The 23462-nt window shown below is 39.6% G+C and overlaps 1 protein-coding gene and 1 pseudogene across 4 annotated transcripts in view; both read left to right on the top strand.

Moving 5' to 3' along the window:
• The window catches only part of NELL1 (neural EGFL like 1), a 950583-nt gene that overhangs the window by 483457 nt on the left and 443664 nt on the right, over positions 1 to 23462 (top strand). The gene's annotated exons all lie outside the window — the stretch shown is intronic.
• LOC128565387 (WW domain-containing adapter protein with coiled-coil-like) lies at positions 924 to 1948 on the top strand (annotated as a pseudogene). Its single transcript, XR_008374255.1, has one exon. The product of XR_008374255.1 is annotated as a WW domain-containing adapter protein with coiled-coil-like (transcript).

Genomic DNA, 23462 nt, shown 5'->3' with positions numbered 1-23462 from the left:
CAGGCCAATATGCCCCAGATACTTGGGTGGTTGAACCAGGAGGATCCCTGGAACCCAGGAGCTTAGGAGCTTGAGCATACATCAAGATATGATTATGCCATTGTACCCTAGCCTGGGTGACAGAGTGGGACCCTGACTGCATAAACAATAACAAAATGAATGAAACAGGTCACAGGCCTCAGATTATTACTTTAATAAGAGAATATTACATCAAATTCTACATAGAATGCAAAACTACTTTTTGCTTATTAAAGCTATTAGAAACCATCTATGGATATATTGAATAAGAGTCAAAATATGGCATATACTTTTGGATATTTCAAAACCCACATAGAAGGTCTGATTATGAGCTATTTGCTTTGAGTTTTTATTTATTTAGATGGATTTTTCCTCTTCCTTTTCTTCCCTTCATTTAAATAGATAGCTGTCTCTGTTATCTCCTTTCTTGTCTATCCCCACCAAAGGAAGAATCTGGCTGTACCAAAGGCAGGATTCCAAAATCCTAATCCTTTATGGCAGAGATTCTCAATTTTCACCTCAGGATAGAATCACTTGGGGTGTTTAAAAAAAAATTGTTGATGCCTGGGATCTACCCCTCATGGTTTTGATTTTTGTTTGTTCTAGGCTTGGAACCTTGGCTTTGTAGTATTGTTTCATTAATTGCTGGAAATTGTCAGGCAAGCTGTCCATGAATGGTGCAGCATATCAATTTTAGGGCTACAAATAAATTTTAGTGAGTAGGTGAATTTGAAAATGTGGAATCCTTGAACAATGAGGATCGGACTGTACATTGCCTGGAGCTATTTCTCCTATAGCTTGGTCCACTCTGTCTTTGGATGGAATGCTGTCATGACCGGAGGGGGGACTCGCAGCCTTACCAGGCACTTAAGTATTCATGGAAGAGTCACCCCAGTAGTAGTGATCACAGACATGAAAAGATGTGAGACGCAGCAGATCCTTCACCACCAAATAAAATGTTGCGGAGAGTTGATAGTCCTGAAAACAAATACAGTGACAGCACAGGTCACAGTAAGGCCAAAAATGTGCATACTCCCAGAGTTAGAGAGAGGGGTGGTGGGACCAATTACTCTCCACAAGAAAATTCACATAACCACAGTGCTCTTCATAGTTTAAATTCACATTCTTCTAATCCAAGCAATAATCCAAGCAAAACTTCAGATGCACCTTATGATTCTGCAGATGACTGGTCAGAGCATATTAGCTCTCCTGGGAAAAAATACTACTACAGTTGTTGAACAGAAGTTTCTCAGTGGGAAAAACCAAAAGAGTGGCTTAAAAGAGAACAGAAACAAAAAGAAGCAAACAAGATGGCAGTTAATAGCTTCCCAAAAGATAGGGATTACAGAAGAGAGGTGATGCAAGCAACAGCGGCTAGTGGGTTTACCAGTGGAAAATCTACATCAGGAGACAAATCCTTATCACATTCTTGCGCAACTTCTACATCTTCTGCCTCTGGACTGAATCCCACATCTGCACCACCCACATCTGCTTCAGCAGTTCCTGTTTCTCCTGCTCCAAATCACCAATACCTCTATTACTCCAGGACCCAAATCTTCTTAGACAATTGCTTCCTGCTTTGGCAGCCACATTATAGCTTAATAATTCTAATATGGACATATCTAAAATAAATGAAGTTCTTACAGCCGCTGTGACACAAGCCTCACTGCAGTCTATAATTCATAAGTTTCTTAGCGCGGGACCATCTGCGTTCAAGATAACATCTCTGATTTCTCCGATTGTTCAGCTTTCTACACAAGCCCAGCTATCTAATCACTCTCCAATGTCTTTAACATCTGATGCATCATCCCCAAGATCCTACGTGTCTCCAAGAATAAGCACACCTCAAACTAACACAGTCCCTAGCAAGCCTTTGATTAGTACTCCTCCTGTTTCATCACAGCCAAAGGTTACTACTCCAGTTGTTTAAATGTTCAGGTATTATTAATGAACAAAGTTGAGAGCCACTGCTTTAGTATAGAACAGAGAAAGTTGGAGTGTAGAGGGGAATAAAAAGGGGGAAGGAATTGCCCTCTATGTGTACGTCGTGAACTGAAAAAAGATTCTCTTGAACTGCCAGTGAGAGATGTGGAGTTGGGGAGGCCATGAGAGCTGAGATTTAGACGGTTCCTGGAGGAAAGGCCCTACCTCCAAAGCTATACTGTGAGATGTGTAGGACTCTGGACAGGCTCGGTGCACAGTGGTTATGGTGCCAGCCAAATACACCGAAGCTGGAAGGTTCGAACTTAGCCCGGGCCAACTAAACAACAATGACAACTGCAACAAAAAATAGCCAGGAGTTGTGGCAGGCACCTGTAGTCCCAGCTACTTGGGAGGCTAAGACAAAAGAATCACTTAAGCCCAAATGTTGGAGGTTGCTATGAGCCATGACACCATGGCAGTCTACCGACGGTGACATAGTGAGACTCTGTCGCAAAAAAAAAAAAAAAAAAAAAAAAGACTCTGGACAGAGAAAAGCTGCAGGTGTCTTTTGGGGGCTCAAGACATGGTTGCTGCTGTGTCTATAAGAGCCCTACAGACAAATAGGCCATTTCCATGGTGACCTGTGTGCTCCATGAGCTGAGCACCAACTAGCCTGTTTCTTCTCTGCCAGGGTCATGGTCATTGAAAGTCCTCTAGAGGAATGGCACAATCTGATAGCAGCAGGGAATACTCAAAATGACAGAGACTTTACAGTTATTCCACTCTCCTGGAAAAACAGGAGTTCAGAATCATTCATCAAGATGTACTGAACTAATTACAGCGCATTTCATTCTTGTACACCTATCTTGTGACTATGCTTCTTTACCCATCACATGTAAATAAAATAAAGTCAATAAAAGGAGAAAACAGGAAAAAATGAAAGTTCCCCCCTAAAGAGGATCATGGGAAAAAAGTTTGCGTTATTCCACTTTGATGTTAGTTTTTCGTACTAGAAAAGTCAAATACCAAATACTTATGGGATTAGTATTAGTAGTGTTAAAATAATATTAGAGTTTATTAAATCTAGCAAATATATCTTAGGGAGAACAATAATGGGCTTTTACCTTGAAATTTCATGATGAAAATGAGTCTGAAGGACATGTCCATCGTGTGGCTGCTTTGCTGGGTTTAAGTGGGTGTTTCCTTTTATTTCAATGTGTATTGTGAAATGTCTGATCATGTTGGCTGCTGAAGAACAACCAGGATGAATGATGCAGCTTGCCCAAGGGGGTTTGTGCACAAACCTATTAAGGACTGTGTTGCCCTTGACCTAAATTCATCATAAAGGGCGTCTTCATATTTCTGTACACTCTGTTGTTGGAGTTGTGCATCCTTGAGTCACAAATAAGCTTTTGGATAAAGAAGGAGTTTGGCGAAGGATGTGTTCGTTCTTATAAAGCTGTTGGGGCTAGTCTTGCAGCCTCCCCATTCAAGTCAGACAATGACTGGGCATTTCTCTTTAACAACACAGTGTCCTATCTTATTTTCTTCTTAAAGACATGATACTTGCTTATGTGTAGTTATTTCCATACTTTTCTACAGAATAGTGAGGTGCCTTAACTTTTGTTTTCTTTCCCTAAGATAATTAAGCATACCTACTACTCATTCTCTTTTCATAATTTCAAAATATTGGGGTGGGTACAGAAGTTTGTAATACATGGCTTGAGTCAGGGCTATAAATGTGTAAAAATGTGGAATCAACCCTAGTACCTGTGAATTCATGAATGGATTAACAAAATGTGGTATACGTATTCCATGGAGTACCACTCAGCCATAAGAAAGGGTGAGTTAATGCCTTTTACAGTCATTTAGAAGGAACTGGAGATCATTTACCTAAGTGAAGTATCTCAAGAATGGAAAAACAAATGCCACTATTCACTCTGTGGTCAGAATGAAACTTCTGAATTCTCATGCTAAAGTCTAGTGTACAAATTCTACTGGGGACAAGCTTTGACTCATGTCACTCATCCACTCTGTGAATTGCCAGGCCATTTGACTTCTCTGCTTCTATATCAGTATCCACCATCCATCCTCACAAAGTTGTTACAGGATAAGGTGGCACAGTGTATGCATATCCTTTGGGGCAATTAGCTGAAAGAATAGAAACCAAAACCAAGTAAAAACAGCAAAGGGTCCAAGTGGTTTAAATGACAAATTCTGACATAATATAAAATCTGGCGGGATAATTTTTTTCAGAATTAGTTCAGCTGCTCCATGACAGCCACAGGGACACAGATTCTGTCCAGATTTTTCTTTATTCCCAGGGTGATAGTTTTTGACTTTGATCTTGCTCTGTTCTACATTTCAAAACGGCTGAAATAACTTTAAGCATTGGGTCCTGACTTCACTACATCCCAAAGTCAGAAGGAAACGGACACTTCCTAGTCCCTTTCTACAGACAGAATAACTTGATTAAAAGCTGCATACCAGCAAATTTGTTTTCATATCTCTTGACCAGTATAGTTTGACCTACCTATTTGGAAAATGTGTCTTGGAAAGACAAAGAGAACTGCTTTGAATCAAGGTATCTTTTCGGTTAGGGCAGATCCCAGCTTCTTTTGCAGTACTTGGCTAACTTACATCTAGATAAAATATAGGTTCTGTTGTCAAGGAAGATGTGTGTTTGTGTGTGTATAGATGTGTGTTTGTGTGTGTATAGATCCACAATTGTGCTGGCAACTGATAGCATTGATTAGAGTATATTAATAACTTTGAAAGCAGTTTTTCAAGCTTAGGAGTAATCAAAAGTGATGCAAATTAAGGCTGCTGTAAGGTAGCTCCTGCTTGTAATTCTAGCACTGTGGGAGGCTGAGGCAAAGTGCCAAGGCAGAAGGATTGCTTGAGTACAGGGCTTCCAGATCAGCCTGATCAAAAGAGAGACCCCCTTCCCTAAAAATAGAAGGATTAGCTGAGTAGTGGGGGAGGCTGAGGCAGCAGGATCTCTTGAGTCCAGGAATTTGAGGTTGCAGTGAGCTATGAGAAGGCCACTGCACTCTATCTGGGGCCATAAAAGGAGACTGCCTCCAAAAAAAAAAAAAAGCAAAAGAAATGCAAATTAAAATGACAATTAGATAGCAATTATACTAAATTATGTATGTTACTATCCATATATAGGATGAGATTTATATGTTTACATATATGTCAATCATCCATTTCTGGAGAGGCTTCAGGAAATAGTCACTTTCATACATGCTGAAGGGACTGTAAAGCAATACAATCTTTCTTGCGGGTATCTGGCAGAGTGTTTCAAAGGACCTAGAAATGTTTGTTTATAGTAACTTATACCAAGGAAACTATCAGTTACACTGATTTATGTAAGAAAATTGTGACTGTGGCCATTTATTTCATCTATTATTTATAAGAAAAACTAGAAAACACCTAACTATGAGCCTAGCATGGAGATTTGATTAAATAAATTATAATAATATATCCTTATAGTAGAATAAAATACAAATAAAAATCATGTTTAAAAGACTACTCAGTGTCAATGGAAAATTCTTATCATATAGTATAGTATGATTTAAACCAGTATGTATATAATGTATATTCCTTTCTAATTAAAATAATAAATACATAGAAGTTATGTTTGAATATTCACACACACACACAGAAGTAAATACAGACACAAAACACAGACCAGGCATGTTCCGCCCACCTGCTTCCCAAGCATACAGGGAGCAGAGTATCTCTGAGTGAATGATTATACATGATACTTTCCTTCTTTACACTTTTATGTTTTTCCAAATTTTCTATGCAAAGGACTGTAGTGTAAAATTTGTATTGCATTTTATTATCAGAAAAGGTAATTCAAATTTGAGAAACAAATATGCTAGACAAAGGTGACATTGAGTTTTTTCCTCCACAGTCTCTTTAGTATCCCACTGAATTAAAAAAATAATAAAATAAAACTGAATGTTTATATCCTGGTGGTCACTTGGTGGTTTTCCCATTTAGTGGCATAGATTGTAGGTCTGAACTAAACAGATTAAAAGCAACAGCTTTGCTTCATAATGTTCCTGGAGAATTGGAATGACCAACATGGCAATTGAAGGTCACGTGTGATTATGATGCTGTTTTCATCCATTCACGCTGCTACAACAAAGTAACCTAGATCGGGGAGCTTATAAACAGCAGATACTTATTTCTCACAGTGTTGGAGGCTGGTAAGTAAGTTTAAGATCAAGGTGCTGGCAGATTTGGTGTCTGTGAGGGCCTCTTTTTCAACGTGCTCACCCCTTGGAAGGGGTGGGGAATCTCTCTGGGAATCTCCTTTATAAAGGCATTGATGACCTAATCATCTCCAAAAGCCCACCTCTTACTATCTGATCACTGTGGGGGTTAGGATTTCAACATATGAATTTTGGGGTAACAATAGCATTCAGACCATTGCCAATGATACTTTGAGTACTCCAGCAGGAAGGTGATCTGATAGGCAGGTCCTACTGTCTTATCTCTTACCAGCTCTTCATGTGGGGTTTTCAGAGTTGAGGCAATTGGTCCAGGTTTTTCTAGATCGGGGCCAAGACAAGGAGAGACATTAAAGGGAGACAAAAGAGACCAGGCTACGTGGATTCCTGTCCTGGCTCTGCTACCAGCTCACTGAAAGAATGTCACTGGGTCAACATTTTCCTTGGACTTTAAAAGATTAGAGTTTAACTAGCTCTATGGTTTTTAATAAGAGGAGCTGGGATTCTAAATAATGTTTCTTTAGAAAAGAGTTCAGCCTCGTTAAAAAAAGATGATTTTACAAACTATTCATGCTCTAATTCTGTGATTCTATAAGATATGGTTTCTGACCCCTAGGAGATAATGGTCTCTTTGGGAGACATAAAATTTACATTTAAGGCGAATGATTTTATAAAGCATATAACTGAGCATGAGCAATAAATGCTATGGAAAAGAGGCCTGGTCCTGGAACAAAGGACACTAATTACTGAGTGGCAGAGAGAATGTGTTCTTCACCCTTCCACAGGGTGAGATGGGTTTATTGTTAGGTGAGAGCTGGCATAAGAGCATTGAGATGTAATAAGGTGCCTGGTCCTTGAGAAATAGATGCATTTCCTTGTTCATTGATCTGCAATATGACCTGGAGGTGAGCTGTGCAAAAATGGAAAGAACAAAGGGCTCTGAATCAGGCAGGCCTGTATTTCTGCCCCAACTTGGGTATCTTATTAGCAGCATCAGCTTGAATCCACTTCAGGGACATGGACACATCTTCCTCCCAGAATCTTATCAGGAGTAAATGAGGCAATGTTTGCAAAGTGCTTGCAAAAGGGCATAGCGGAAGAAATGCTCAATAAATGTTAGCCATTACTATCTCTACTTTACCGTTGAGGAATCTAACTTGAGGTACTGAGAGGTTAAGGAACTTATCTCTAACCATAGGCTAGAAAGCGATGGAGCAAAGAAAGGAGTACAGGTTTTCTAACCGGAGATCTGGACGCAGCCTCCATCAGAGCTCTTTTGGAGATGTCCTTAAATGCTAATGAATGTGCTTAACAAACAACAGCTATTGTTACAAAGACACAGCCTGGGGCTTGGGACCAAGAGAATGCTATTAAACCACTGCTCTACCACTTACAAGCCTTGGGATCTTAGGCCCATTTCTTAAGTGCTTCCTGTCTCAGTTCATAAAACCAAGAGAAAAGTTTGTTTTAAAGTTTAAACATATGAAAGAGCCCAACCCAAGACCGATTCAGTGCTCAATATTGAACCAACCCCTAAGACCTGTTCACCAAATTTTTCTTTATTTTTTATAATTTTATTTTTTATTTCAAATTAATATGAGGGTACAAATATTTATATTACATTATTCTCACTTCCAAGGTGAAGTTCCAGTTGTTAAAGAATCCAGGGGTGTGCTATCCACCCACACATTGTGCCCATTAGGTGAGATCCCGCCAAATGCCCTCCCTCCTTCCACCAATCATCCTCCTTCCCCCACTCCCTCCTTTCCTAGATTCCCCAACCTTTTACTAGACTATATTTGTGTTTTATTGTTTATATGAGTGTGTAGTTTTTTTTTTTCTTTTTTTTTGCAGTTTTTGATGGGGCCAGGTTTGAACCTGCCACCTCGGGTGTATGGGGCTGGTGCCCTAGTCCTTGAGCCATAGGCGCCACTGTGTAGTTGTTTATATATTGGTTTCATATTAGTATTGAGTACATTGGGTATTCATTTTTCCATTCATAAGATACATTATTAAGAAGAATGTGTTTCAACTCCATCCAGGGAAACACAAAATATGTAAAAAATCTCCATCTTTTTTATGGCTGAATAGTATTCCATGGTATACATATACCACAATTTGTTGGTCCATTCATGGGTTGATGGGCATTTGGGTTGCTTCCACAAATTCTCAAAGAAATAAAGGTTGACCTTCCATTTGATCCCACAATCCCATTATTAGGTATCTATGCAGAAAACGAAAAATCATTTTACCACAAAGACTTTTTCACAAGAATGTTTATTGCAGCTCAATTCATTATTGCCAATTTTTTCTTCTCCACAACCTTACCAAGTAGCTCTTAAAGTACTTGACAGAACAACATGACACCTTAAAATTTACACTTGGAAAGCTATTTTCCTCAAGAAACCTGATCTATGTAGACATTTGGAAGATACTTTGGGAACATGAGCCTGCAGTCAGGTGCTTTTGGCTAATGGATTAACAAAGAGACCAGATAGTGGGAAGTAGACTTCATAACAGAATTTACAATTATCAAGCAATACATTCCTTTACGTAAAGAAAAAATCATCTTCCAGAGTCAATAGTTTGTGGGTTTCCATAAGACAGAGCTTCAGAATATACTCTGTAAACTCCCTTTAAAAATTCAAGTTTGTGCCCTGAGAAAGGAAGCCCTTTAAACCGTGAGCAACTTTGGCCTTTGCCAGGTCTTCTGGTTGACATCTAAGCAGTCCTTAAGTGGCCACAGGGCAAATTATTTTCAAAGATGAATGGAAGGTCAGAAGTTTGATAGCCTAGATACCAGGGTAGATACCAGGATGGAGTCTTTGAGACTCGGGAAATATCCTTAGAGGAAATTTAAAGCACACAGAGAAATGCATAAAGAAAACAGCAAATTTAATACAATTTTAAAAGGACCTTTCCTAATTATAAAAGCAGTACATGAGTGCTGCAGTGAGATTAAGAAATTTATAAGAATAGGAAGAAAATAAAACCCATCCATAGTTTAACCCTGTAAAAATCACATCAGTTAACGTTTTGGAGTTTTTATTCTTAGTTGGTTACCTCTGCCTACATCAATCTGTATTCTACATTGTGGAAATCAGATTGTGGCTACCAGTTAATATTCTAATTTTTTAATTGTTACTTATTTCAAATTAGTAAAGTTTCTTTAGAAATAGAACTGTGGTTGCTAAATCTGTCATGCGGCTGTGTCATCTTAGCTTTTGTGTCAGTTGCTTCTCTGTTTTCATTTGGTTTTATCAGGAGGATGCATTTTTTTCTTCCTCTCTGATGAATGATGATCGGTTGGATGAAGGGTAAGTCACAGAATACCGCTTAGACAACCCCAACCCAGGGAATATACAACCTTATGGACTCATAGAGGGAGAGGTATCATAGTTTCTCTTGTATTGTAGGAACATTTAGGAACATTTTAGGGAGAAATAGGAGGTACAGAGCTGTGCAATGTTAACAAATACGCTGGTGTTGTAAGGACCTTCCATAATGATTTCACATAGAAGCACTTTGTAACTAGGTCCTATGCTCCTTTGAGCCCCTGTCTTGTTTTGGAAGTAAGTTTTTCTTTTTCTTTTTAATTCATATTTTCTTACTGAATTATTTGTTCTTTGAAATGTAAAGGGTATTTCCTCAAACAGCTAGGGGTCTTCCCACCTTTGGGCATTCATTTTCCTATTCTGGTTAATACATCGAATGTAGCAAAAGCATTTAAAGTTTCAGAAGTTTCAAATAGCTGGGGCGTTAGAAACATGTGCCCGCATCAGAAAATACCTGCAAATTAAAGTCATTTGATTCTGAATTTTGACAAACAGTTGAAGAAATGTGCCTGGAGACATCTTGCTTATGAATTATCAAAAACTTCAGGGTATTTTCTCGTTATAAGAGCTATTCCCCTCCCACCCTTGCCCCCCAAGCAGGTATTTCATTGGATTTGATTTTGAGAAAAATATGGCAATGAAGAGAAGAGGTAGACATTCCCCTTGCCTAGCATGATAGAGGAAAATGAGCAGGCAATGATTGTGTCAGCCTGAGAGCTTGTGGCATTTAAATGACTGAGGTCGCAGCCAGCCAGGGTGAGAGCATACAGTACAGCAGAGGGAATCAGGTGAAGACACAGCCTGCAGCAGGTCCCTTGGCCTCAGACAAACTGTTCATTTTTTTAGGACAGGTTGGAGCAGCTCCCAGCTTTGGAGCCATGCCCAAGAGGAAGACCAGACAGTAATAAGTGTTCTCTACTTTTAGGATTTAGAAAACTGACAAGTCACAAAGTAGCGTTCACATGGTATCATGCTTGGCTCTCAACAGCGGGAGTTCTGAATTTATTCCAAGTTGTATTTTATTTCATCTTTTCTCCTAACTCTCTTTTCCTCTTGACTCTCTGCTCTTTGGGGGCATTATTACAGCTTTTTTCTTTGACTCTTATCTCCTTCATCTTTCATATTTGGTTCATTGGTGTGTATGTATGTGGTGTTATTTATGGCTGAGCCTCACTAAGGATGGTCTAAATGAGAGATTTTTAAAAATGCCATAAAACAAATGTTAGTGAGGATGTGGGGAAATTGGGACCCTTGTGCCCTGTTTTGGTGAAAATGTAAAATGGTACAGCCATTATCGAAAGTAGTTTGGTAGCTCTTAAAAGAGTTACTTTTTTTAAATTAAAAATATAATTATATGACCTGGCGATTTCAGTTCTGGGTGTGTGCCCCAAAGAATCGAAAGCAAGGTCCTGAAGAGCTATTTACACACCCATAGAGATAAAATGTAGAAATAACCCAAGTATCAATGTGTGAATGGATGTGCAAAATGTGGCATAGACATACAGTGGGATATTTTTTTCAATTTTAAGAAGGAGGAGAAAGTCTAACATATGCTAGTGTTTGACGAAAGTGGGAAATATTATACTAAATGAAATAAGCTTGTCAAAATAAGAAAAATACTGTTGGGTGGCACCTGTGAGTCAGTGGGTAGGGTGCTGTCCTCATATACTGAGGGTGATAGGTTTGAACCCGGCCCTGGCCAGCTAAAACAGCAGTGGCAATTGCAACAAAAATAGCCGGGCATTGTGACAGGTGCCTGTAGTCCCAGGTACTTGGGAGGCTGAGGCAAGAGAATCACCGTAGCCCAAGAGCTGGAGGTTGCTGTGAGCTGTGACGCCACGGTACTCTACTGAGGGTGACAAAAAAAAAAAAAAAAGAATACTGTATAATCCCACTTATTTGAAGTATCTAGTGTATTTGAATTCCCAGAGATAGAAAATAGAAGGGTGACTGCCTCAGGCTGGAGGGAGAGAATGATGAGAAGTTATTAATGAATAGAGTTTTGGGTGGCGCCTGTGGCTCAAAGGAGTAGGGTGCTGGCCCCATATGCAGGAGGTGGCAGGTTCAAACCCAGCCCCGGCCAAAAACTGCAAAAAAAAAAAATTGTAAAAAGGGATGAAATTGTAAATTTTATGTTGTATGTATTTTTCTTCAATCAAAATTGAGAAAAAGATTATTAGGGAAAAATCACTCTCTATTAGTAAGTCAACTCTAGAAATAACACTTACCATGGTTTTCCTTGCTTTTCTGATACATATTGGGCAAAAACTCCTATTTTAGCTTAGATAACAGCCTAGTCATTTATTATTTTATTTTTTCGTCTAGTGGACAAATATCTATTGAGTATCTACTAAGCACCACGTGCTGTTCTAGCTGTCGGGAGTACTTTGTTCCAGTGGAGCTTATGTTCTGGTTGGGAGGATTCATAGACAAGTAAGGTGAATATACAGTATGCCTGGAGATAAGCCCTGGGAAGAAATAAAGTCAGAGAAGGGAGAGGGGTGTGCGGGGATGGGCACTGGTGCACCTTTATATAGGGTGGTCTGCAAAGGTCTCCCTGATGAGAAGATGTATTAGCAAAGATGAGAGAAGCGAGGGAACAGAACATGCTGATGACTGGAATAACAATATGGCAGCCTGGGGGACAGCAGACAGACAGGATTTGGATTCTGCAGGTCTGATTTTAACCTAACTCGAGTGAGTTACTTGGCCTGTCTGAGCCTCGATGCCTTCATTCTGAAAACTACAGATAGTAATTATTTCACAAAGATGTTAGACGAGATTGATGAGAAAACACATTTTGTAAGTTGGAAAATGACATACAACTATTAGTCTTAGGTATTTGCAGTAAGTCTAATTTCTCTAGTATCCTGGATATGTGAAATGATATCCATAAGAGATTTTTCCCAGATAATTTCAAGAATTCACATTTTAGTTTATCATTTTTTAAGTTTATAGAACAAAATTTCAACTACTCATGTACTCAGTGATTGAGGATTAGATAAGGAGGCATGATACACCCATAATCTCCAATCAAACCTTCTCTGTCCTATGAATGTCTCTAGTCTTGTCTGGTAGAGGAGGGTTTCATGCCCTCAGAGACTTCTTTCACAAGTTCTGGGTCATGGCTGTCTTCCTAAGAGATGAGGATAATAGAAGTCAGGCCACTGGATAAATGGGGGATTAGTGCATTTTTCCTTTAAATGGGAAGCAAGGCTTTTATGTTCCTAGCCATTACTAGAACAATATTCCTTTCAGAAGAGGAACAGAGTTCAGACAAGAGCAGTTGACACACAGCATGAAGGAAATTCAGTGCCCACGTCCCATTACTGATAAGAAGGTCTCCACATTTAATTCAGCCAGTGGAATATGGCAACTCTAGAGTCAAGGACAGAAGGTATCTCTAAGCAACCAGGGAGCTGAAAGAGCCTTGCTATTTTCCCTTATTTTTACATCAGTGGTTTTCTATTTTCCCTGCTGTTGATAAATAATTCAGAAAAGAAAAGAATGTTAGAGCCTGGACTTTTTAGAGGACAAATCATTATGCAATTGGTCCCCAGACACCCACAGGCTCTTGTAAGGTCAGTATTTTGTATGTGTTAGTTGGCAGTATGTTCCTTGGGACTTGGCAATCAGTTGGCTTTGTTTTTATAGCTAGAAGAGCAGTGAGGACTGTGTGTGCAATGAAAGGCACAGACCTAATCCTGTCATCTTAGCATCTAGCATCTTAGCAACACTAGCCACTCAGCAACAGGTAACAGACTGCTGGGCATTGTGGGCTATGCAGCTGGGCTTAGAAGGATCTGAGGGCATCTTAAGACATCAGGCAATTACACTGGGCCCCAAGTGGCCATGGATTATAGTAACACACCGAGGATCCAGCAACATGCATGCTAGCAGGGGGAAGGATGTCAGGATGCCTCATTTATGGAATTTATTTTTCCTTCTGCACCTAGGATATAAATGCATACCTAACGGTGGAACCTACCCATTTATTCACTTTTGGAAATAATCCCTAATATTTGGGGATAATAATAATAATAATAACAATATAAACTATTATATGTAATATAATAATGAGTCAGAAACTGGCTAATGGACATAATTGTTCAGATTATTTATGTTTAGAAGTCATGTTATTATCTGTGAATTTAAGCAAATAACTTGGGTCAACATTCACTGTGAATGCTGAATGTTGTTGTCATTGTTTGTTTAAATATACATCCATAATCATTTGGAACACTGAAATTTTGTTTGAGCCAGAAAATTTTATCTTTAAAGGCTCCTTTTAGTTTTATATTTGGACTTCTGAACAGGTGTTTTAAAAAATATTGTGTGAACATGATTCTGACATACTCTTTCTTTGGTGTGTTTGCTCCGCTGAATGTTTCATGTAACTTTTGCATGCTGACTCATGCCTTAGTGATCTTTTATTAACCACTATTGACTTGTGACTCGGAATTATCACTCAAGTGATCAAAGAACCTCCCTTTGTACATCAGGAGATTTCTATGAAGGAGAAATGGAGGCACAAGTTCAGGATGGACAGCTTGTCTTCCCTTTGAAGTGTCTGCCAGGCTGAGTTTTGTAGGTGCTTTGAACACTTGTTGGCAAATGTCACCCGTCTGGCATTCACCTTGTTCTTTGTTTAAACTGGTACCCACTGAGCCCGAGCAGCAGCACAGCTGTTCATGGTGCGATGTTAACAGTTTCCAGTTGTGCCTTTCCTCAAAAACTGGTTTGTACTGTGCAGTAGGGGGAAGGTAATTTGAGATCCATGAAAAAAGTAGGAACTAAATATTAGAAGACCTGCATTCAAACCTCAGCTTTGATTCTACTAGTTTTATGACTTGGGATAAGATGCTTCTATAAATCTTCCCCTTCTTCTTTGGTAAAAGAAGAGTAAAGACCTCTGTTTTAAGGTTTCTGAGGCTTGCTATTCTGAGTGCTATGAGTGACCAAGGAGGTCAGAGGAAAAGTGTAACTTTTCTCAGGCTGGGATGAGCAGAGAAACTTTGAGTTAGGATCTTTAAAACTGTGAGAATTTTGTTGTTCCAGCTGTGGGGACAGTTCCTGTTGTTGGAACTGTGAGGAGAGGAGAATGTTCTCTGGAAGGAGTCAAAATATGGAGGAAAAATGGTGCCAGGCTTGTTTCAGTATCTTCTGTTGGTTATGACAGCCTTTTACAGTCACTGGGGATGAGACCTTGTGAAAAGATGTGGCACTCTTCAGCAAATGCATCTGTGCTCCTTTGGTTTCTTTGAGTTCAAATTCCTGATTTTGACAATGATGATGGTTGATATTTTCAACAGAAAATGTTTTTGAATGTCAACTGTGTTCCAGATCCACTTTTGTGTACTGAGGGTCCGTGATGGAAGAGACAAGATCTTGGCTGTCATGTAAGAAGTGTCGTGAAGATTTCTATTCCCATTGTGCTCAGTGAGGACAGCTGGTCTATGGATTTGCATGTGGAGAGGCAGCTTTTTAGCACAGTTACATGTGTCGTTTGAGTGAGGTGTATTTGTAGGCCACAACAACCTGTTTCACAGAGCTTGGATTGAAATACAAAGTCCAAATGCATGAGTATTAAAAATAACATGTAGCTCAGTGGGTAGGGCGCTGGCCACATACACCGAGGTTGGCGGATTCAAACCTAGCCTGGACCAGCTAAAACAACAATGGCAACAAAAAAAATAGCTGGGTATTGTGGCGGGCACCTGTAGTCCCAGCTACTTGGGAGGCTGAGGCAAGAGAATCTCTTAAACCCGAGAGTCTGAGGTTGCTGTGAGCTGTGATGCCATGGCATTCTACCTAGAGCAACGTAGTGAGACTCTGTTTCAAAAAAAGAAAACAAAAAATAAGGCAGAATCGCATTTTGGAGCCAGCTGAACTAGATTTGCTAGTTTAATGGACTTGTACAAATTACCTCCCTTTCATAAAGTTTGACCTCTCATCTATATAAGGTGAATAATATTAATATTTATATCATCAGGTTATTCTCAGTATTAAATAAGATAATCAATATAAAATATAATATCAAGAACCTACTGAGTCACTAGCCTATTTGAACCAAAACCTGAATAAGAGGACAGTGAGTGATGACAAGTTATGTGAGTGCATTTCGGGCAGAGGGAACACCAAATTCTGCATTTCCAAAGAAGGACTGAGCTTGATTGGAATGTGTGAGGAAAACAGAGAAGACTACCATGCTTGGTGTGATAAAGGTAGGTGGTGAGTTTAGAGCAATAAGGAGAGACCAGGACATGGAGGGCCAAGTGTAAGGGCTTTAGATTTAGTACCAGATATTATGCAAAGCCACTGACATCTTATCCAGCTACATAAAGTATCCAACAATAAGGAGAGAACCAGTATGGGCCACACCAGTGGTCATACCCCATTGGTCATAGGTACTTATGTAGCGTTTCCTGTATATTTCTAGCAGCTACTGAGGGTGGCATAGGTCAAGTGGGGTGTTGTTGGGTTCAGAGAGGTAGTGCAGGAAATAACTCTGTCCGTAAGGAATTTAATATTTACGGGGGAAGACACATCTATTATGCAGAGAAAAATAATGTGCTAAACTGCAGTACTGTCTCTAAGTACAAAAGAAGTTGAGAGAATTAAGGGGCTCCTATGATTTGAAGAGATTTAAAAAGAACATCTCTTACTGTTACTGTTATTATTATGGTGTCATTTGGGTTAGTGTCCTTATTTTTGCAGCATAAGACTGTTTTGCAAAATGCTTGACAGCAGGCAATTTAATCAAAAGTTTAAGAGGATATCTTCTTCACCAGTCAAATTCAAATTGTATCATCAACTTTCCTTTATGGACTGAAATGTCCAGTGCTGACTGGTAAGAAGTGAAGAAAAGAAGTTTGAGTTGGCTGGGCCTTGCTTGACATGCAGTAATTCTTCCTGCAATTAACATCGCCCCGTTAAAAATTGAGTCATTCAAATCCCCTGTTGAATTGACTCATTGCCCCATTGAAATTTGACTCATTCTGGTTGGTGAGCCCTTCTCTCACAAAGAGAAGGATGAGGCATTAAGACTTTACAGCTTTTACATTTACCTGGATGGATTTGAAATACATTCTTCTTAGTAAAGTGTTGCACGAATGGAAAAATAAATATTCATGTACTCAATTCTAATATGAAACCAATATATAAACAATTACATGCTCATATGAATAATAAAACACAAATATAGTCTAGTACGGAGGGTAGAGGGAGGCGTGAGGGGGAGTGGGGAGGATGATTGGTCGAAGGGGGGAGGGCATAGGCAGATCTCACCTAATGTGCATATGGGAGGGTGTATAACTTGCCCCCCTGGGTGAGGGGCTCTTTTACAACTGGAACTTTACCCTGGAAGTGAGAACAACGCAACCCTCAAATTTGTACCCTCATATTAATTGGAAATAAAAAAAAAGAAAGCAGTGGAGATTTTCTCCTCCCTCCTTCAAATTAAAAGTGAATTCATTTTTACAAGTGGATGGAAATACTTGGCTGGATTATATGTGAGCATTAGCTGTTTGAGGTAGAGATGTGAGTCCTCCTGATACAGATTTGTGAATAAGGATGAGAAAGTATACAGAGAAAAGTGCATGAGTCCAGTGTCCTAGAGGAAAATCCCATGCAGAGACCTGCAGGGGGAAGAAGCAGCAGTAAAATTGGAAATAAAATTAAGAGATTACAAATAGAAATAAAAGGTGGAAAGAGTGTGTGGTTGGCATTATTGCCAGAGGATCATACCGAGACTCAGGAGGGCAATGGCCTTGAAAATTCCATTATGTTTGGCAAGAACAGAGTCACTGGCAGTGTTCCAAAGAGCAGAATTGTTGCTGTCTCCGATAACAGGATTTAAAAAGAGATAGTTGGATAGTGGGCAGAATTTGGAGGGTTTTGCCAGTCAAAGGATTAGAAAGCATTGGAGAGAAACCTGAAAGAGACAGCAAGGTCAAGTGAAAGACATGTTGTCCTCCTGAAAACAGCTTTTAAGATGAGAGTACTTGGAGGTCAGGTGGGAGAAGTGGATTGAAGATGTTCAAGAGGGAGGCCTCACCGCAGGTGGGCAGTGAGGATGGAGGAGCTGTCTTTGTGGAGGAGGACGGACACCTTTTCTTCTAAGCCTGGAAGGAAGGATTTGAGTTTAGATGAGGTTTAGATGAGGGAGAGGGAACTATTGGGAAAGCCATGTGTATTTGCAGTGCCTGGTGAAGCGCTGGCTCCCTCCTATCGTTTAGTACATTTTCCTGCAGCATATTTTCTCTTCTCTATCTTTCTTCATGAAAACCCCTTCTACTCTATGGAAATAGAAATATAAGCTTTTCCCTTGGAAGGACCCTGGAGACACAGTACTCACATACTCACTCCATTGCTCCATCACTTTCTCAGCATTCTGTTTCACAAAAGTGTTTTGTTATCTGAGGATGGAGAGAAACTGATGGCATGGCTGTGCAACTAAATCTGGGTTTGAGAGCTCTGCATGAGTGGCATTTAATTCTTATTCTCTCTGTACTCTTGGGGCAATCTCATAATTGCTCTCTCAGTCTCCCCATCTGCAAAGCTGGTATAACCACCCCCTTCTTTTCCCTAGGGGATGGGGGGATTACTAAGTTAATGTTTTATAAATCACTGGAAATATTCTAAATGGAAGCTGCTATCATTACCCACCTCCTAGATATAATGGCACTCATAATGATATATTTATTACCTCATGCTCATTTCCATGGCAATAGCCCATGCGTTTGTAAGGAAATTATGCTTTCTCTGCCAGGGCAAAAAGAAAGGCAGACCATCTATCAGTGGGAGACATATCAGCAAGAAAACAAAAAGTGAATATGTGGTTTGTTTTGACCTAAATATTGTTTTGGGTGCAGAGGCCATTGTGAATATTTCTCTTGAAAACAAAAATCTGCCCCCTACCTTGCTGAAGAAATATTTAAATTGAAACATAAAAGCTTCTTGGGTCATGCTGGGTTTGAGGTGTCAACATAAGAAATTTGAAATCCAACAATGACTAGGTGTGATGTATCAAAGAGTGCTTAGCAACTTTTAAAATTACATTCCAGCAACAGCAAATTCAAGAATGTGTGAATTTTAATTAGGAAGGTAAGATAGCTTCTGTTCATGAGCATGGCTGATGATGTGGGTGCACAGCATTAGTGCAAGGAGTTTGCATGTGCCCGTCTGTCAAACTTGCTATTACTATGGGTCCTAGAGAACAGCTCTTCATATTCTGGGAAACATTTGACTCTATTTCAATTAACTCAACTACTGAAGATGGAGTTTATCATGCACTGACCTCATTGGAGTACTATTGTAAGAAAATACAAGTGGAAAGTATTGGGGGCTGTGCTTTGTGGAAGTTTGGCGGGTGACAGCCTCTAGATCAGGTATCCTCAAACTTTTTAAACAGGGGGCCAATTCACTGTCCCTCAGACTGTTGGAGGGCCGGACTATAGTTAAAAAAAAAAACAAACAAACTATGAACAAATTCCTATGCACACTGCACATATCTTATTTTGAAGTAAAAAACAAAACAGGAACAAATACAATTCACACTGCTTCATGTGGCCCGTGGGCCGCAGTTTGAGGACGCTTGTTCTAGATAATGAAGAGATGGTGTAAGTAGTATCCAAAACAGAATAGTTTCATCCTAAATAAGATAAGAATAGTTTTATCCTAGTTTTAAATACTACCTTAAGGTAGGTGGGAGGACCTTCTTCATAAAGCTACAGTGTGGTCTTTTGTTTTTCACCCAGTTTTCTCAGTTGCCTTTGTTTTCTAAAAGTGCCGTCATGACTAGTGAGGGCTGAAATAATTCCATCAAGTCAGGCCCCACTTTTCGGTTATCTCTCCTAACTCAGGACCATTGCATTTGCCTGTCCTTGTGCCTGGAATGTATTTCACCTTGACATCTGCATGACTGGCTCCTTTATCTCCCTCAGGCCTCTGACAAAGGTCTCCAGCTCACTGAAGCTTCTCTGGCCATCCTTCCAGGATGCCGGTCCTTACAGATACTTTCTTTCTCCCTTCTCTGTAGCATTCCCCCTCCCTTTAGAACTTATCACTATGACGAAAGTATATACTTTGCCTTATTTATGGGTTGACTCTTCCACTAGTATGAACGGTCTAGGAGGGCAGGGATTTTTGCCATTTTTCTTCAATTTCATATCCTAGCACTTAGAGTAGTCCCAGCTATGTATTATAGTTGGTGCTTGATAAATATTTGTTCACATTTTAGGTGATCAATAAACAGGACCAGTAAATATTCTATGTACTGAATACTGTAGTAGATGTTAAAGATATATTCAGTTGCAAGTAACTGAAAATTCAACTCAGTAAACAATGAGGGGGATTTATTAGCTCATGTACACATAAGTAGGGGTTAAACAGTTTTGAGGGTTGATTTGACGTAGCGACATGAGGATGTCACCAAGGGTCTGGGACCTTTGTTTCCATATATCTGCTCTGACTCTCATAGTTTCCCCTTCATGCTAAGCTTCCTGAGATCACACTGTAGTGCCAAGATGGGTGCCAACAGCAACATTATCTTTCACATTACACAGGTAAAACTGAGAGAAGACTGTCCACGAGAAACCCTATCAGAATTACTAGAAGGCTTCTTTGCTAGGAGCCTCTAGCTCACATACCCACTTCTAACCAAATAATGTGACCAGCAATGTACCAATTAGCTTAAGCTAAACTATGTCACATGTTTCATCTCAAGAATCTAGGTTGAACTTGGGAGTCCTCCAAAGCAGCTGAGCTGTGTGTTTGGGGACACTAATGGAAATTAGGATACTTGTTGTAAGAAAAGCAAATGGATAATAGAGAACTATAAAACCCTTTGAAAAAAATAAGACCACTAGTTTTACAAAGCCTAAGATCTATTGAAGAAAATTAAGTGTATAGTTTAGAATCATGTACTATGTGTTGTGAGATGGGGAGATGGAGGTGAGAGTTTGATCAGATCATGGAAAGCACTCGGAACTGTTGAGTGCATTAGAGTTTAATAACTGCTGCTAAAATTGATTTTATTGTGATTTTGTTATTATTATTTGATACACAGAAGCCTTAGAAGGATATTTTGATTGTCATTTCTCTTGATCATCACTAGCTTTCAACCAGGGATTATTTATAGTGCTGAAAGTCTGTAGTTAATTAACACTAAGGCATCTGCTTATCATAAGAATCTCACATGGTAAAATTCATGCAATTATTTACCTTTTGTGTAGACCACTATTATAAAAAAGAAATGATAATTAAAATTGTGTAGATTCGTATTTTTAACATATTGGCAGCGCTTAGTGAAATCAAATCTTCCATAGTTATGTAAATATTGAATGGGAGATTTCAAAATTAGAAAAAAAAAAAAGAGTGGTCATGTAGCTATCATCCTCACTTTATAAATGAAAAACCGAGGCCCAGTGGGTTAACTTGCTCCAAGGTTACATAGGTAATGACAGAAGTGGGATTTGAAGTCAGGTCATCCCTGCTCAAGCCTTTGCCAGATTATGTGTTAGAATTTTCACTGTTATTGACATTGGCTAAAATACACGAATAACTATTTTTATAGACCCTGTGAGGTAATCTACCTATCTCCCAAGAGAGCAGGAAATAAGTGCTTTGGACGATTTAGTTTCACAGATGAAAAACGGTCGATTTTATCATTGTGAGAAATTGGGGATTCAATTTTATTCCAGCTTAGACCCACATACACATCCATTGCACACATAATGCATTTGCAGAGAGAAATCTTGCTTGATTAAGCTAACTGGTCTTGAAAATTAAATTTGAGATCTCAGTACTCAAAAGAAATAAAACATGGAAAAAAAGAATCCCACTAATAGTTTTTTAGTCCTTGATTTTCAGTAGTTGTTCCTTCAGGACTCAATGTGAAGCAAGTCACCTTCCCTCAGCTTTGTAGGTTTTCTGTAGCATTTAGAGCTGAGGATTTCTTTGGCCATCACATGCTATGAGTTGGCATTTCCTGTTTTATCCTTGTTCTCATCCGTATGACCTTGGCTGAGCCCGTTAACCTCTCTGTGCCTCAGATAATAAAAACCAGTCCCTCCCTACTCTATCTCAATGTGGTAATGATAAATTAGACTTCAGTGAATTTTAAATAAGAAATCTGTGAAGATAAATGGATGGTTGCGTTTGAACCTTATAAATCCAGGAAGGACTGATAGAGGAGATGATTAGGGAAACAGTAGTAGCTTAGAGCAGAGGGCAAACTTCAAGCACCTAGCAAAGTAGAGAGCTTTGGTATTATTTTATGCCCCTCTTTCTTTCCTTTCTCTCTCTCTCTCTTTTTTCTCTACCTCTTTCCTCTTTCTCTTGAATAGAGCCCTGACTCGAAAGTGACATCTTCTGAAACAGAATTTTAATACTATCTCTCTTTTCCATTCCAATTAAATTCTACCCGCTGAGGGTATCTGCTGGTCACAAAAAGATCTGATGTTAGGATGAGCCTTTCTGGTCCTCTCAAAAACAAAACAAATGAATAAAAAAATACATTGAGTGGTAATGGAATATACATGGCATTGTTCTCGGAGGGCAGGCAGCAGGGACTGGCTGAGTCAGCCCTCCTTGTAATCTCCCCAAGCATGCCTTTCTGTTCTATAGAGGCTAGGATCCAAGATCTACATTTCTCAAATTCCCTTGCTATCCAGGTCCCAAGTTTGACTGAGGGTCTGCCAAATAAACACATTCTTGGTGGCTTTGAGTAGGAAGTGGGTTATATGGAAAGATAGGAAGTGACAGAGGTTTCAGTCTATCATAGCAGAGGCGTGAAGTCAGCTCTGTGCTTTATTTGCAGGCTTTCTGACCTGACAACTTCCAGATCATGGCAGAGCTGGAGTGGAAAGCTTTTTGATTCTGCAGCCTCCTCACCATGGCAGAAGTCTGGTCCTCCTTGGCTCCCCACTTTCGTTGTGTGGTTGGTGAATTATTCCTGGAAGTTCAGTCTAGAACTTATGTTTCTTCAGCCTTTCCTTATTGCGTCCTTCTCTCCTGCAACAGGACACATTGACCAAAGCTGCAGCAGCAATACTGGGTCATGAGATAACTAAGAGGATGGGCTCTGCCCACAAAGATGAGGGAACAGGCTAGGAGGAGCTGGGATCTTGCTGAACATAGAGCTGTCATACCATTTTTTTGACTTCTTGCCTTCTGAACCATGTTAGGTGTGAGAGAAATAAACTTCAGTATTTAGCCCTAGTTGTCAAGTCACTGTTTTTTATTGCTGAATCTAGTCCTAACTGATACACGAGCTCTGTGGAACAGAAGCACAGTGTGGCACAAGTGAACTATTCTCAGGCAGCTGTGAGCTGAGGGAAGCTCTTTCTGGACCCCAAGTTACATGTGAGCAAAATGAGGTTGAAATATTAATATATGCCAATGAACAAATATTCTCAAAAGGGAGGAAGAGAGGAGAAGGTTATCCGGGCCAGGATTTATGGAAGAATGTTATGCATGTACGTTTCTAGGCCCAACTCCCTCCATCAACAGTCACCTGCTTAAGTTTGTGTTTACCATTAAGAGCAAGAGTCAAAGATTGCTTTGCTATCACTTACTGGAGTTGAAGGACAGTTTTGGTTAAACTTTGTACAGCAGGATGAAATTTTTATTACCTTAATAGCTCTTGTCCTCTTAGAAATCTTTGCTTAGGACTATAATAAGATCAATGGGGGAGGGTTTGAGTGGGTAGAAGGGAATATTTGAGCATTCTGCCATAGAAATAAACAGGAGTTTGTTTGTAGGTGATAGGGAAGGAGAAAAGAGAGGGGAAGGAGAAGAATAGCCAAGGTGATGGTGTGAAGTTGGGGCATTATGTGCCAGGAAAGATCTAGTGAAGAGTCCTCAGTGGAGTGGCCAAAAAGGCAATCTCATGTTCAGTGTGCTAACTTGCACAGCTAGGCTATAGGTCTCTACTTTT

This window comes from Nycticebus coucang, chromosome 14, assembly GCF_027406575.1.
Source record: "Nycticebus coucang isolate mNycCou1 chromosome 14, mNycCou1.pri, whole genome shotgun sequence".
In the NCBI taxonomy this organism is placed as follows: domain Eukaryota; kingdom Metazoa; phylum Chordata; class Mammalia; order Primates; family Lorisidae; genus Nycticebus; species Nycticebus coucang.
Note: the sequence above shows the minus strand (reverse complement) of the source record. Positions and strands in the feature narration are given on the sequence as shown.